Source organism: Aricia agestis, chromosome 17 (genome assembly GCF_905147365.1).
Source record: "Aricia agestis chromosome 17, ilAriAges1.1, whole genome shotgun sequence".
NCBI classification, from domain to species: domain Eukaryota; kingdom Metazoa; phylum Arthropoda; class Insecta; order Lepidoptera; family Lycaenidae; genus Aricia; species Aricia agestis.
Window position 1 is genome coordinate 4,854,206 of NC_056422.1, and position 16,015 is coordinate 4,870,220.

General features: G+C 38.2%; 1 protein-coding gene across 1 annotated transcript in view; it reads right to left on the reverse strand.

The window, feature by feature from the left end:
- LOC121735187 (MOXD1 homolog 1-like) overlaps window positions 1-14,913 on the reverse strand; it is a 103,478-nt gene extending 88,565 nt beyond the window's left edge. Inside the window, exon 1 of the mRNA XM_042125907.1 lies at window positions 14,748-14,913. The gene's annotated coding sequence lies outside the window, so the exon portion shown is untranslated. The remainder of the gene's footprint in view (window positions 1-14,747) is intronic.
- Between the last annotated feature and the right edge of the window lie 1,102 nt (window positions 14,914-16,015).

Consider the following 16,015-nt stretch of genomic DNA (forward strand, 5'->3'; position numbering starts at 1 on the left):
GCTTATGAATCAGAGGAGTCAACATGTTTTGTTTGTACGGACCTGATTTTAATAAATAGGAAATAGATTCTTCTTGAAATCGAACATGAAATCAAAGGCACCAAAGGAAATAACCACGTGTGGTTATTCAGATATTATCGAAAGGGAAAAAGTCGCATCTCCCATGTCTCAATAATCTTGATAAGCATCCCAAACAATTAACAGTTTAAGCATACGGGTAACAAATGATCAGTCAAGTTCACGACACGAACCGACCGGTCACGACATGTCGGACCTCGTGTGATAAAATTACAAGTGACTCATTACATCTGAGCAATGAGAATAATTCTCATTGCCGGTTGATTTATTAGCAGCGTCACCCAAACATGGGCATGATCTTTACTCCTTAGTCTGGCAAACCGTTGGGAACTATCAATTTTTTGGTTCCTTTTTTGAAACTTTTATCAAAAAACACTAAAACACAAAACTTTGCCAATGGTCCACAGGATCTGAAAAATGTTTGACGAGCAAAGTGTTTCACTAAAGCTGGGTTTTTCGCAGCATGGATATTTAAATAAGATATTGAGATAGCTTCCTTTGCTATTTCGTTTCCTGCATAAAATCTGTTCATGGAAGTTAATTTTCAATAAGCTTTGTTTTTCTCTCATATTTTGCAAAAATTACCTAATTGGCATCCCTAATTCCTCCTAATTAACGTTAATATTATGTTTGTACTCTGCCCATGTATGACAATTGTTTATTCTATTACCAAGAATATTATTTTGGTTGTTCCACAGAACGTGTCTCACATTACGGAAGTACGTCCAAGCCCCAAGGAGACCATTAGATGATATTATGCTCATAAAATGTGTGCGGCCAAACTCAGGACATCGTCACTTTGGTGTGACCACTTAGGGCACAAATTACATAATCACCATTCACCATCATCATTATCATCTTTAACAACCTATAAAGCGTGTTTCTTTAGTTCGGAATGCGGATCTGTTGCCACATTATCAATACCATCATCATTTCATTCACATCATATTTTTAGCTATTGATAGAGATGAAAATTTGATTATTATTCTGTTATACAACTTATTCCATTCTTTTAAAACTATACTATGTACTTAATTGAAACGTGATAATATGAAGAAATAAATGAAGTATTATATGAAGACGAATTTAATATGATAAATATTTGGGACTGTCAAAGGACATTTAGGAGAATTAATGGCTAAAATATTAATTTATATGATTAATCACATGGCAATGAAGTTTTTCTAAACATCATCGCGGATTTAGAAGTAACCGGGAAACAGCTTACGATTTTCTCGACCTGAGTCATATTTGTGATTCATTAATTTATCTAGACTTAGACTAGACATTCTCATTGTATTGTGGTATATACTGTCTGTTAGTGTACAAGCTGATAAGACAGATTTGGAAGGGTCCCATCGAACAGGAAAGAAACAGAAAACGTTTAGTATCTTTAAGTTTTTATGTGACTGTTGCCCACCACTTATATATATATGTATACAAACAAGTCTTTCGTTGGTCTTTCCTATCCTTTCTTTTCTGCAGTGTAGTCTGCAAAAGTAAAAGAACTCAAAATGGTTAAGATGCTTGCAAAATCCAAAAGGATCATACCTTTATTCCTTTGCAACTGATGAGAATTTCCAGAGCTGTATATTTTTTGGTCAAACTTCCCGTTGTTTACACGAACTCCCCCGGGGTCACCTGGTTAGCACCTCCCACGTCACCAAACACATCCTGCAGGATGTCGGGATAAATAGAACTTGCATTCTTCGAGTCTTGATGGCAGAGTGCCAGATTTTTAATTTAAAAGTATTGACTCACGGCTTTTCTGAAGTCTTTAATTGGGATAAATACAAATACCACACTTTTGAGGATTTCAGACAGGAGTTTATCTATCCGAAAGAGCTTTTGATTGGCTTTTGTTAAAAGTAATTGAGCTCTTGAAATGATTATTTCCTGCCAAAAGAAGAAACTCAGAACTGGGCGTAAATCGACCTTCCTAAAGAGTTCAGTTTTAGAGTGCAGACGAAGAAAAAAAAAGTCTTATGCGCTTTCCCCGGAGAAATCTTATCCAAATCAATTAAGGGTTTAAAGCGTGAAGAGGTAACAGACAAACTGTCAGATAAACGGAGCCATGTATTAGCCATCCAAATTACGTTTCTTCTAATATACAACTTCATTATACGCTATTATACTTGCCTTTACGTCCTATTTAGCCATCATTATGGGTGGTAATCCACTTATTGTCCACTATGCGCATGCGCCGCATAATGGACAGATGATCGTTCTCATGGCAAGAACAGGTTCTTGTTTGTCAATAGATGACGTCATATCACCAACAATCTCTAATAGTATGTAAACAGCTATCCTGTTTGCAAACTTGACTTTTTTTGGACAAATAAGTTTAGTGCTAATGGTTTTTGTGTGAAATATTTAAATGTTTGATCATAATAAACAACAATTCTTTTTTTCTGGTTTGTTTTCTGACAGAATATTATCTATTCAACATCGTTAATGTTGATTGGGTAATGTTTTGAGGTTAGCTTATATCAAAGCTGGTGAATAGATAAACTTCTGTCAGAACCAGCAATTAGGCACTAGGATATAATCTGAAATGAATGGAATTGGACACTGATGCTTTATTTAAGTACTTATTGTAAATATTTATGAATTCAACATTTTTGATATTACTTATATCGTAATTAGGTGCAATATGCATGTGTTTTTTTTTCTTTCTTATTTAGCCAAGCCTTCAATAATTTCAAGGACAATTTTAATCATAAACCTCGTAAATTGAGACGGATTGTTCATATCCTGGGGGCCATTTTTAATTTCATGGCTAATATAACATGTCCTATCCCAGTGTTTTTCAAACTTTAGGTCGCGACCGACGACGCGAGAGCGCTTACAGACGAACGGCACGTGTCGGCGGCACGCGTCGGCGGCAGTCGACGGCATCGGCGGCACGTGTCGGCGGCAGTCGGCGGCAGTTGAAGGCAGCCGTCGACAGTTTATCACGCTTGCAGTTTCACAACTAAAGGTAACGCGTAAAGGTAAGCGCCCACATGTCGGTATTGTACGCAACGGACGTCTCGCTTCAAACGGATATTTTTTTACAGTACGTCCACTGTATCGGCAGCGTACAATTTACCTACTAGCCAGTATGTTTATCTCAAATTAGTCCAAACAAAGTTCCTAAGTCGAAATATCTGCTTTCGACTTTTCCATCCACACCTCCCTTTTGAGCATTCATTTACTAGGCTAATCGGTAATCCGTACGCTGCCGATTCAGCGGATGTACTGTGAAAAAAATATCCGTTTGATGCAAGACGTCCGTTGCGTACGATACCGAACTGTGGACGCTTACCTTTGGGCGGTACGTCAAAACTGGGGGCCTACCACCACCTCTACTTGTACTATTATCTATTCTGTGCCTCTACTAAGCGACACCGTTTGACAGATAAGCATTAACGTATTACGATTTACGTAACATATTACTTTAACGTCAAACTAGCGATCTTAAAAACAGTTGATATTTTACATCGTATTTAACAATGTTTTGCATTTTTTACTGTTTTTAGTAAAATTATGTTTAAAAAATGAGTACGGTAATGTTATTGTAATCTTACAACAAGGTCTTCTGGAAACATGATAGTTTTAGGAAAGGTCGTGGTAGGCCCCCTGCAAGCGTCATAAACTGTCAACGGCTGCCGTCGGCTGCCGTCGACTGCCTCTGACTGCCGCCGACACGTGCCGTCGACTGCCGCCGACACGTGCCGCCGACTGCCGTCGACTGCCGCCGACACGTGCCGTTCGTCTGTAAGAGCGCTTAGGGGGTCGCCAGAGGTTGGTACAACTAATATATATATATATATATATATATGCCAGAGGTCGTGAAAACTTCATTAAAAACAATAAAGATTAAAAAAGTAGAAGAATTTTAACAAAAACATGCATGATAAAAAATAAAGGGTGGGGGTTCGTAAAATGCTTTTTCATATTTTTATTGCAGAGGGGTCGCATCGTAAATAAGGTTGAAAAACACTGACCTATCCCGTTCAGTCCAGTGAGTTTTGACACACTCTACTTAATCAAGGGCAAATCCTCGTTAAATCACTCCAGAATCCAGATTATACGAAATAATGTTGTTCGGCCCTTTACAAATTGCCGACTTTTATATTTCCCTTTACGTACGGGATAAGGGCTTTTGGTAAGGGTTCTGCTTGCAGTCCATAAACGTACTTTTCGTAAAGGGATAGGAAATTCGCAAATTCTCTTGGCTTTAGGAAGCTAATATTATGTAGTGCTTAAATCTACAGTAAACATCTCGTGTTCTGACTCAAGCTTTACTTACCTTTTCCCTTTTAACTATACACTCAATAGGCAATATATTCAATAGGCAATATCCATTATGCATTCGTGAGTGAGACAACCTGAGAATCTAACCGAGTTCGGATTCGGAGACTTATGAGAATCGATCCCCGATTAAAACCAGTTCTAACGCTATAAAATATCATTTGAACCAAATTATAACACCTAACAACCACCATTCCTTTTATGGCTTAAAAGAGTGTCAAATATCCCATTTGTCATAGCCAAGTCGATAGCTTCCTACCCACAATAATTTTAACTTTTATAGCACCTTAACCCGAACGCTTTACAGACTATTCTAGCGGAACTCGGAGGAAAGTTAATTGCGAACGTACATGAGTCACACTAGTTTAGGTATGCGAAACTAAAAATACACGGTTACAGGGGTCGAGGTCGCGGGGCCGTTGACACTACTGTCACCATGTTTCATTAGATTCGGAAGAATGTGGCATTTAAATAATTTTGAGTTATGCGGGACAAGTCATGATAAATTATTGTGCTAATTTTGTGTTGTCGTTGGTATTTAAAAACAAAATGATGATTAAACTACTTCGGGCCTGTTTCACTACTTGACAGATAGAGTATAAAGCATCTATCAAATAAGTTATGGATAGCCTTGGATAGCCTATCCGGCACCTTATCCGGAAGTGGTGAAACAGGCCCTGAATTGCGGCAGCGGCAGATCGTTTCGATCCATTGCCAAATTAACTGATATTGACTGGTGTCCATCTTTTCGGGGGATTTCACATACCTACTTTAGCCAATAAAAAGTGAATTTAATTGAACTAAAAACAGGTAAAAAACTTTCTTCCTCTCAGTTAAAAAAAACTAGAAAGTACAAAATTGCATTCTACTTTTTCTAATTCCCACGTAAATTTAATCATAATTAAATTCAACTAATTATATTCAAATACTGTGTTTTTAAAACTTAAATATCAATCGTCCGACCGCTTTTTGTTCCCACGCGTTCGCCGTGTTAGATTTCAGTGAAACCTAACGTGCTTCTTTGGAAAAAATAACCACGTTAGTACAATATCATGCTGCATGCAAGGCTTGGCAACGCACCTGCAGCTCTCCTGATGCTGCGAGTGTCCATGGGCGACGGAAGTTGCTTTCCATCAGGTGACCCGTTTGCTCGTTTGCCCCCTTATTTCATAAAAAAAAGACCAGCGGGGCTAAAATGGTCACATTTAGCAATTCCTCTCAATCAATTCAGCAAATGAATTGTCAAAACTGTCAAACTGACAAATGTTAAATTAGTACGACTTACTAGATATGAATTGCAAGCAGACTTGCATTTCGCCATTATAAAAGAATGAATCATTACATGATTCATAATGTGATTCTTCAAAAGCAACCATTTTAGCCCCGCAGACATCAACAGGGAGCAGGAACACAAGTAATTGCATTGACGGCATTTCAACGACCACAGTTGAAATGTCAAAAATGTATGGATGGACGTTTGTCCAAGTTCGGCAGTTTTGCCAAGGCGGTGCCCATTGAGGTAAAGCCCGCTACACACATTGGACCAACAACGTATTGAGGTAGCGCAGCCAACATGTAGAGGCCTACTCAGCCATAATTTGGGACTTGAGACTTGAAAACGACATTTCATACTCTACTAGGTTAGCCCAATATGTACAGCGGACTTAATATACAGAGCTAAGTTATAACTTAAATAAGTTATAACTTACTAGCTGTTGCCCGCGACTTCGTCCGCGTGGACTTCAGTTTATAGCGCGCGAATTCAACAAAATTGGTGTCAAAAGCTTTTATAAAAAAACCCCAAGACAGCTGTGCAGTGTGCACATAATATTTCATTTTTTATTAAAATTAAACTTTATTTTATGCCAAATTTTAAAGCTTATTTAGCCCCCCAATTACACAACTTTACCCATAAACTATTTATCACTGATAGGTTTAAGGTTACGTCACTGTATATAATATAAAGTACTGACTTATTACATAACGTAATATCCCTCAATCCTCAAATATAAGATGATACCACCTCTTATAGAAAGATGCTGGGCAAGCGTTAGCGCGATGTAAGAGACGCACGGCGCCATCTAGTATGCATTTTTGGAACTAACTTAATTTGAACAAATTTTCGTATTTTCACCCCCTTTCAACCCTTTTTTCCAGTAAAAAAGTAGCCTATGTCCTTTCTCAGGCTTTAGACTATCTGTATACAAAATTTCATTACAATCGGTTCGGTAGTTTTGGCGTGAAAGCGAGACAGACAGACAGACAGACAGACAGACAGACAGACAGAGATACTTTCGCATTTATAATATTATAGTATAGATGACCTAATATGCTGCTGAGTATATTTATGTTGTGGTTGGTTAAAAATACAGGGAATTATCGTTAGAAACCCTAACAATATCAGGTTTCGTGTACAATCACACTGCACTGGTTTCCCAAAGGGTTAGATTTGTCCACCCTCATTGTTCAGAGAACAATAACCCTTGCCATCTTGTCCACAAGAGCTACTATGCCCTGATTCTTCGGTCAGTTGTCTGTCCACCGTCCCCTATAGTATAAAATGGCCGAAATGTCCATTAAAAACCTATTAACTGTGGCGACTAATCGCAGTTAAGTAGCTTCGGAAGTTCATCTTTTCTATCTTTTAAACAGCATAATCTACAAAATGCTATAACTTCAGCACCAACCTTTTGCATTTAGTAGAACTAAAACTGAGTACTAAAATGGCTAAACTTTGTACAGTGTAGAAGCTCGTGTCTTGGTTTACCTATAACAACATTCCATGACATCTCATCTTACATTTTGAACGCCGTATTCTGTAGACTACATACGATGTATATTTTAGGCTAGGGATTTTCTTTTAACGAGAACCAGCCAACCAACCAACCAACCAACCAGCCATCGCCAGCCTAACAAGCGATAATCTAGCTGTGTCAGTGGCACTGACACTGACACAGTGCTAGAGCTAGCTGGGCTAGTGCAAGACGTACTAGCTTTGCTAGTGATAGCTGTGCAGTGTGCAGTGTGCTTATACATATTACACTATTGATAGCCTCCTTTTTTATGAAATAAGGGGGCAAACGAGCAAACGGGTCACCTGATGGAAAGCAACTTCCGTCGCCCATGGACACTCGCAGCATCAGAAGAGCTACAGGTGCGTTGTCGGCGTTTTTAAGAGGGAATAGGGTAATAGGGGAGGGTAGGGATGGGAAGGGAATAGGGGAGGGGATTGGGCCTCCGGTAAACTCACTCACTCGGCGAAACACAGCGCAAGCGCTGTTTCACGCCGGTTTTCTGTGAGAACGTGGTATTTCTCCGGTCGAGCCGGCCCATTCGTGCCGAAGCATGGCTTTCCCACGTCAAAATGATAAACTCTCTCTCCCTCCTAATGATGAACTAAACAAATTAGGTATCGCAGACACAATAGATTTTCAATCGTTATGCGGCAGCCGGCTGCCGCTTGGGGATTCAGACAATTGGTCTCAAAACACAAAAGTGCGATTCGAAGATAACGCGGCCTTGAATAATGAATAACCACCATGATGCTTAAACCAGTTCTTAATTAATTAAATTAATTAATCATTTATCTCCGGATGTTAAAACTTAGCACCTTTACCCAGACAATCTCGCCGGAAACTAACTGTACCGCGAAATGTACCGGATATTTAAGAAATAAATAAAAAAACATATTCTTACTAAAATACTGCCTAATTAGTACAACTCTTTCCCACACAGATAGCTGTAAATTCGTAATTATACGACTTATTCAAGTAACCAGTGTACCCACTTTTAAAGATAACTTAATCTGAAATGTTTTGAAGGTAAAGATAATTTCGATTCCTCGTTTTGAGGTCAAAAATCTGCTAAAACAAATCTTTGGAAAACAGTAATTTTTTAAACTATCAGACTTGATGATGGAAATAGCTGTCCACTCTATGGTATGTCTATGGCAAAATCTATGGCATAAAGCAGGGGTTTCCCAAATTGCGCCGAAGCGCCCCGGGGGCGCCGCGCCGTGAGTAAATCCTTCATCATTATCCGAAACCACAAATAATATAAAATTATAATTAAGTATAGCAGGCAGATGATCTAATAGGTAGAGTAGGGCGCTGTGACAAAATATTGTAACGTGTAAATGCGCCGCAGGCTGAAAAAGATTGGGAGTCCCTGGCATAAAGTATAATAAAAATACTAGGTCCTTGTAGTACTATTGTAATTTGTAGGGAAATCTAAACTCTACCTCCTTACGAATAAAGATTTACGCAGCGTGTCGATAGGATTCAAGGATCACTGCCTTTGTAGTTTGTCTGTTACGTATTCTTTTCTATTGTTCCAGAAAAAGACAAGAAGACCCTATTGTTATTGGCTGTGTAAATATTTTTACTAGTACTAACAGTGTAAACAACAAATTCCAACATTAACTTAGATCTAGCTTAGTAGTCATAATTAACATTAATTATTCCCATGGTGCTTTCCCTTTAGTTCTTTGACTTTCGGTCATTGCAACTTTGTGCTGTCTCCCGCTTTTTATGGGGATGGAAAACTGTATACTTCCTACTCCTCCTATCTTCTTCTGATTAATTTCGTTGCGGACCCCAAGACAGCTTTAGCATGTTCCTCGGGCTCCCTGAGATGATATCAAAGGGTTTTCGTGGTTTGATACCACTGTCGATCCTGGGACACAGGAGATTGGTGGGAATGTGTGGTGGGCCAAAGCCCGTTAAAAAAATAGTACTAACTACTAGGTACATTACACTACAAGTCGTAAGGATAATATGGTCCAGTCCACAGACATCCAAAGTCCACGTTAATAGAGGAAATTGGCAGGTCACGGCGCCCATCTCGCAGGAAGTGGGTATTTAGCTTATCTGCTTTGACTCACGGGCCACGGCACGCTTTGAAAAGCCTCACCTCGTATGATAATGATCCGTAAGCTACCGTCATAAGGCCCTGTCAGAGGTAGTAAAATAAACTGTAAGGTGGAGAATGGATATTTTGTGATCCTTATTACTTGGTAATAGAGTCGACAAAACCAGCGTGAACGTATTGAAGACACTGCATGAAGATGGTCGCGCCATGATAGTGGCCGGAGATGGCCGGTGATAGAAAGTCATAAAGACTGAACTGTGATAAAATTTTAACCTCGAAGAAATTGATTTTTATTAGGCAGATGGCATACCTACATTATTTAGGGCCTGTTTCACCACTTCCTGATAAGGCTGTCCACCAATTAACTTGACAGATCAAGTATGGAGAATCTGTCAAAAAAGTTGTGGATAGCCTATAGGCACTTTATCAGAAAGTGGTGAAACAGGCCCATAGTCTAGTTATGTCAATTCAATGCTAGTCTTGATCTGTCGGCTGGGTTTAGGGTTGCCATCCGTCCGGATTTCCCCGGATTTGTCCTAGTTTGAAGGGCGTCCGGGGTGCGTCCGGCCGGGTTTTTGAAAAGTGTCTGAAATCCAGACACTTTTGATGAGAGAAATTTAACTTTTAAGTCATGCAGCAATAAACGAAAGATAAAAACTCGCTAAGCATACACACGGTTTCTTGCATGGAGTGAGTCAGATTTTTACAAATTCTTGTTGGAAAAGCAAAAATTGGCAAGACTTTATCGTAAATACTGTTTAAGAAGTGTCCGGGGAAATAACCACATTTCGGCCAAATGTCCGGGAATTTTGTCGTGCCTGACCGGCGAAGGGAATTTGGGTGATGGCAACCCCAGCTGGGTTAGACTGGTGGTCTAATATGCCTATAAAACTTATCTGATGGCACAGAATACATATTAGTACAAGTACTGATAGTCCCATTCAAAATTGGGACGAACCGCGAACGGGAGAAGAGTTTTCGAATTCCTTCCGGGCTCTAATTTCCCGTAGTAGCTATTAGTCGAGGACAGCAGTCAACAGCTCTCGATTCGAGCCCTGGTGGCCTGGTGGGATCAGTGATCATGATGATTAATGTCATACAGAGATACAACGTACGTAAACAGTTAAAACAAATAAGTACAGTCACTTCACATTTCCCAAGTGAATTCCGCGAAAAAGTTATTTGCGAAGGAAACAACGAGCAAAATGTGAGACAAGTTTTTCAACGAAATGTGCCAGAACTGAAATAATTAAGGTCCGATTCTCGTACCTCGATGAGACCTTCGATCAATTAATATTTGATCGAAACATGAGATTCCCACGCTTCGATCTTCGTCTGATTCGCATAGACTGTATTCAGCCGTCGTTTAGGCCAAACTGAAGAAATATCCATTTGACATTTTACACACTTGAAAACCACAACTCTCCATTAAACGTGGTCGGGTAAAAAGGTATTCAATTCCACGCCTACGAAGCCTGCTAGCCGTAGGGATTAGGGCTCGGAAGTAAATACTTTGGCTTCTGTTATTTATAGCAGGAAGTAAGCCATGAATTTTAGATGCTCTGGAATTCTTATTTCTTATGGCCACTCGCTTGGGAAGGTTACATTCTATTCTCCGATATGTAACATAATAGGGGAAATCGTTGACGATCTATCGAAAATATCTCATGCAGCATGCTAAGTAAGGCAGATACTTGACGAAGCATCGAAAATGATTCGTTTTGTAAACTTTTGTAGAACAGTTGATTTACGACCGGTCGAAACGATGGATCGCTAATTAATAATAAATTAGTGAAATTACACGAAGTCTTTGAAACGCGAATTCGCTGCAGCTTCAAGCTCCTCTTAGTTTCTGCTAAATGACAAGATTCAAGAACTTCAATTAGCTGGAATAGCTTTTGAGCTAAGCTATTAATATAGCTTTTACCATTAATTATAAAAATATTGTAAGCTGATAACAACTGAATACTGATACACATAATATATTTATGACAGTCAGCAATCATTTTTTCTATGAAAATTACGGTTTTCAAATCCAATCCAGCACTGGATTGGAATAATGTAACCCGCTAGAACAGGGGTCACCAAATGGCGGACCGCCGACCTATTGTGTGCGGACTAGGGAATGCAATCTCGTCTCAGATCTCGGCCTTTTTTGGCGAGATTGATATCGGACGAAAAAAAGGCGAGATCTCGCGAGTTTCACGAGATTGCACTTGAGCATTAAAACGTCTTATTTGAAGCGCGGACTGACACGGACGGAGTTGCGATCACGGAGTCAAAACAAAGAGGAGCTGCTGGCCTAAGCAATTACTGTGCACTGTGATTCTCAACTAGGTCCTGAATTTTGACTTCTCGTTGTTTTGTTTGTTATAAAAGAACTATTTTATTACTGAAAGATTTGTGTTGATAGTGCGCTTTTATAATTCTGGACGTCACGTTATCGTGGACGCCGGCTTCCACGATAAAACGTTGGGTGTACGTTAAATGCCCTTTTCATTTTACGCACCGCGGACGTTTTGTGCGGTTCAGAAGAGTAAACGTTGTGATGTCCTCTAACGTGCACGTTAAAAAGTTATCGTCGACGCAAATTTAAAAGCGTCTCCATATAATAATATTTCCATACATTTTACTTCCGGGCTATGTTATCGTTTTACCGCGGACGTCCACGATATTACCCCCACGTCCAAAATTATAAAAGCGCATTAGAAAAGAAGACTGGCTGTTTCTTTCATTTGTTATTTGATAGATAGTAGATACGTATGTCAAAGTTTACTACTTAAAAATTATAGACAGATACAATGTTTGATGCATAAAATTCTATTGAAAAAAATCGTGAAAATGAATGTTAATCTTTTAATACTTATAATATTTATTACTTTTTTTCGTAATTTATTCAAATATTGTGATTATTTCCAAAAAAACCCACCAAACTGCTTATCTCGCGAGATCTCGAAATTGGCGAGATCTCGCGGTATTGTATTCATAAACTCGCGGGATCTCGCTTGAGCCCCAATCTCGCGAGATTTGCATTCCCTAGTGCGGACTGCGGACTAAGCATTTTCGAAGATGAACTTCGTTAAAAATAAATTTCAATCTCGACTGAACATCTGCACATTTACAGGATTTAATGTCAATAGCATGCACCAGTTTCATTCGAAATAAGCAAAAAAATTGACACTTTTCTCATTGTGTAAATATATTTTTTTTTACAAAATGTGTGGACCGCGAAGGTCATTTCATTTCTTAAGGTGCCCATACACGGGACAATTTGTCGTTTCGATCGATCGTCAAGAAAATCGTCCAATCGATCTTTTGAACGTAAAAATCGAACGACAAATTGTACGTGTGTAGCAATATCGCAAACGATTTTACGTTCAAAAGATCGATTGGACGATTTTCTTGACGATCGATCGAAACGAGAAATTGTCCCGTGTATACTGTATGGGCACATGAAAATGGACCCCGAGCGAAACTAATTGGTGACCCCTGCTCTAGAAGATCATCAGTATGACAATAATGACATAGATATAATTAATTCCCACAGCGTAAAAGTTAAATATAATCCCTTCGGTGATTGTATTTTTAAACAAGCAATTTATAGTTGAAGAGCCAAATCCCATTTAAGCTAACGCAAAATTAATCGGCTCATGTTAACCAAAAAGTCCACGAGGCAGAGGGTTTTGTTATAAAAAGAGATATTCCGCTATAACGATTTTAAACTTTATCTCTCTGTATTTAGAGAAGTTTCTCAATTGAACTTTCTAAGTAGCTCCTGCTACATACCTGGACTGGAGGCAATCCCTTTCCACATACTTAGTTAATTAGCACAATTAAGAGTCATGGGAAGTATCTCCTCTTTGTCTAATAGGTTGGTAAACACTTCGTTGGTAAACACTAAATAGCATGGTTCCTACTACCTATAATAAGAATTAAGATAGCTGATACCAAATAAAATTTTGGGGTAAGTAGGTACAAACTTTTGTAAGTCAAGTAATTTTGTATTTTCTTTAAGGTTAAGTTCTACATCTAATGTTTAAGAGATATATCTAAACTGCATAGTATGTTTAAATTAGTTTAAAATGAGGCTGATTTGTTGATTTTCAATTTTTAATTAATTTGTATTGAATACCTTTAAGGGGGCAACTAACCCTAAAGTGTCGATTTTATAATTCATTTTTATACTTGAAAATAAGCCCCGAATTGTTTCATTTTCTAAAATTAGATACTAGGTACATTATATTTCCGAGAATTCGATCTGAGCAAAAACACGATATCTTAAAATTTTCTCGATAGAAAAAAATCACAAAGATGCATCTAATTTTCACGAATTTTTCCTTTACTGCCATAACCGTGCATTGAACTAAGTTAATATTTTAACACATTGTGTAAAATTCTATCATGGAGAGATCGAGCTAGCGGATTTTTAAAATGTTGTATATTTATCGAGTATTTGAGAAAAAACTAATTTGGCGATGAATCCGCGTCGTTCTTTTTCACCTGGCATATGAAAGACGGGCGTGAGTGTGAAGAGAGAAGGACGATGATTGATTTTTGGGGTTAGTCGCCCTCTTAAGGACGGCATTATCGTTTTACGATAAAGTCCTATAATTAGAATTTTTTTTTTCTAATTATAGGACGTTCTACATCTACTCTCTTTACTCTCTACTCAACTACATTTTTACTTTACTCTCTCTTTAGAATTACAAGGAAAACCTCACCTGACATAAGAGGATCTTACCATTCTTACCTATCCTTTAAGGCTATGAGAATACAATTTCGCCATGACGGAATGTGGCGCTATCATAAAACCATGACCATGTCATGTTGGTTTAACCACTTTAGCAAAAATTATGAATAAGCCTATTTGATAATTAAGCCCTCGTGACAATGACCTCACGGTCACGGATGACGTTGAATTAGGAATGTTAATTTCCAAATTCATACTAAAAGTTAATTAAATTAAGACATTAACTACGAAAAGAAAATAAAGAAAAATGAAAATCGCTTACTTTTGTTTTTCATGTTAAGTATATTATAATAACGTTCAGTAAAACTACATACAATTTTTTATCTATGGAAGAGCTACTTGGCACGAATGTGCCGACTTCGATCATGCCCAAACTACTGCATTAGGTACTGATTTAACCTACTGGCAAGATGCTGTTGGGAAGTTTTATGACTGAATAGCTTAGCAGACTAACGTTACTTATAGCAGTAAACTTCTCCATAACCATAATCTCTTGAAGGACTTAATTAGTAAATTATTACGAACGAAGTCGCTTCTTGCTTTCTATGTTTACGGATTTTGATTCGCGGTTTCTTTTTAATAGACAGTCTGATTCAAGAAGGTTTCTTACGTTAAATACTAGCATAACTTTGTACCATAACGTAAATAGCATAACAAAATTTGCCGGGCTGGTAGGTAATTAACAATCAAATCACATCGTCTACCTATGCCGGTTGCCGGCACGCAAAAAAAACATGAATAAATAAGTACTCACTCGCGAATTCGTAGCACAAATTGGCACTTTCCTTAATTTTTTCTTTTTATTAACTGTAACAGGCCACACGATAAAAATATTCGGCACTACACTTGTTTATATTTACGTTCGAAATGACAATACGTTGGAGACGCGACAGTGCGCGTGCGCGGAACTCTCGATTCGACGCTCGCCGGCCGACTGACAGAATTCCAATTTCAAAATTCAATGGAGTAGCCGCGTGCAGCGGTTTCGGCGCTTCTAGCGATGCAGCGGTGCTGTATTAATAAAAGTGTAGCGATATCAGCGCTTCAAAACATGCATTTGACTGCAGCAGCCTGCACTCTGCACTCACAGCTGGCTATCGAATTAAGTTTTATTAATTGATTAATTCAATATTCGAATAATTTACAGAGTAGGTATATCATACGATTCCGAATAATTATTATTATGAATTTATGATTATTAGATTCCTCTTATTAGAGGATCTTGATTCTTGAGGGAATCTGCAAAACAAATGATTATGATATCCTACTAATATTATAAAGGCGAAAGTTTGTTTGGATGTATGGATGTATAGATGTATGGATGTATGGATGTATGGATGTGTGGATGTGTGGATGTGTGGATGTGTGGATGTTTGGATGTATGGATGTATGGATGTTTGTTACTCTTTCACGCAAAAACTACTGAACGGATTTTAATGAAACTTTACAATAATATAGCTTATACATCAGAATAACACATAGGCTACAATTTTAACCGACTTTCAAAATGGGGGAGGTGTTATGTTCGTTTTCTTATATTCAACGATTTCTCCGCCGTTTGTTAACCGATTTTCAAATTTTTTCTTTTGATATATAGGGTAATATCCTAATTTGGTATTATATTCACAATATTGGTGATCTGATGAAGGATCCATAAGTAATCGAGGGAACTCCTCAAAATTTATAGGGAAACATGTGGTGACTTCGGTTTCGTGAGAAGTATTCTAAGCATATGCTACCAACAAGTAAGATTTTGCACCGAGGTTTACCTGGTATACCGTGGTTCGGAAAGTGCTGAGAGAACTCCTGATTCTTTATACCTATATACAAGTTTGGGAGTTTCGGCGTTGTTTTAAGAACGGAAAGCATATGCTACTATTCAAATTACATTCATCATCATCATCATCACTACAATAATAAAATACCATGCATCGTCCCATGATTATGAGCCTTTTCATAGTCTTTTAGATCGAGGCTCGAGTTTGTCAAGCGATAGTTTTAAAAAAATCTATACTTAATATT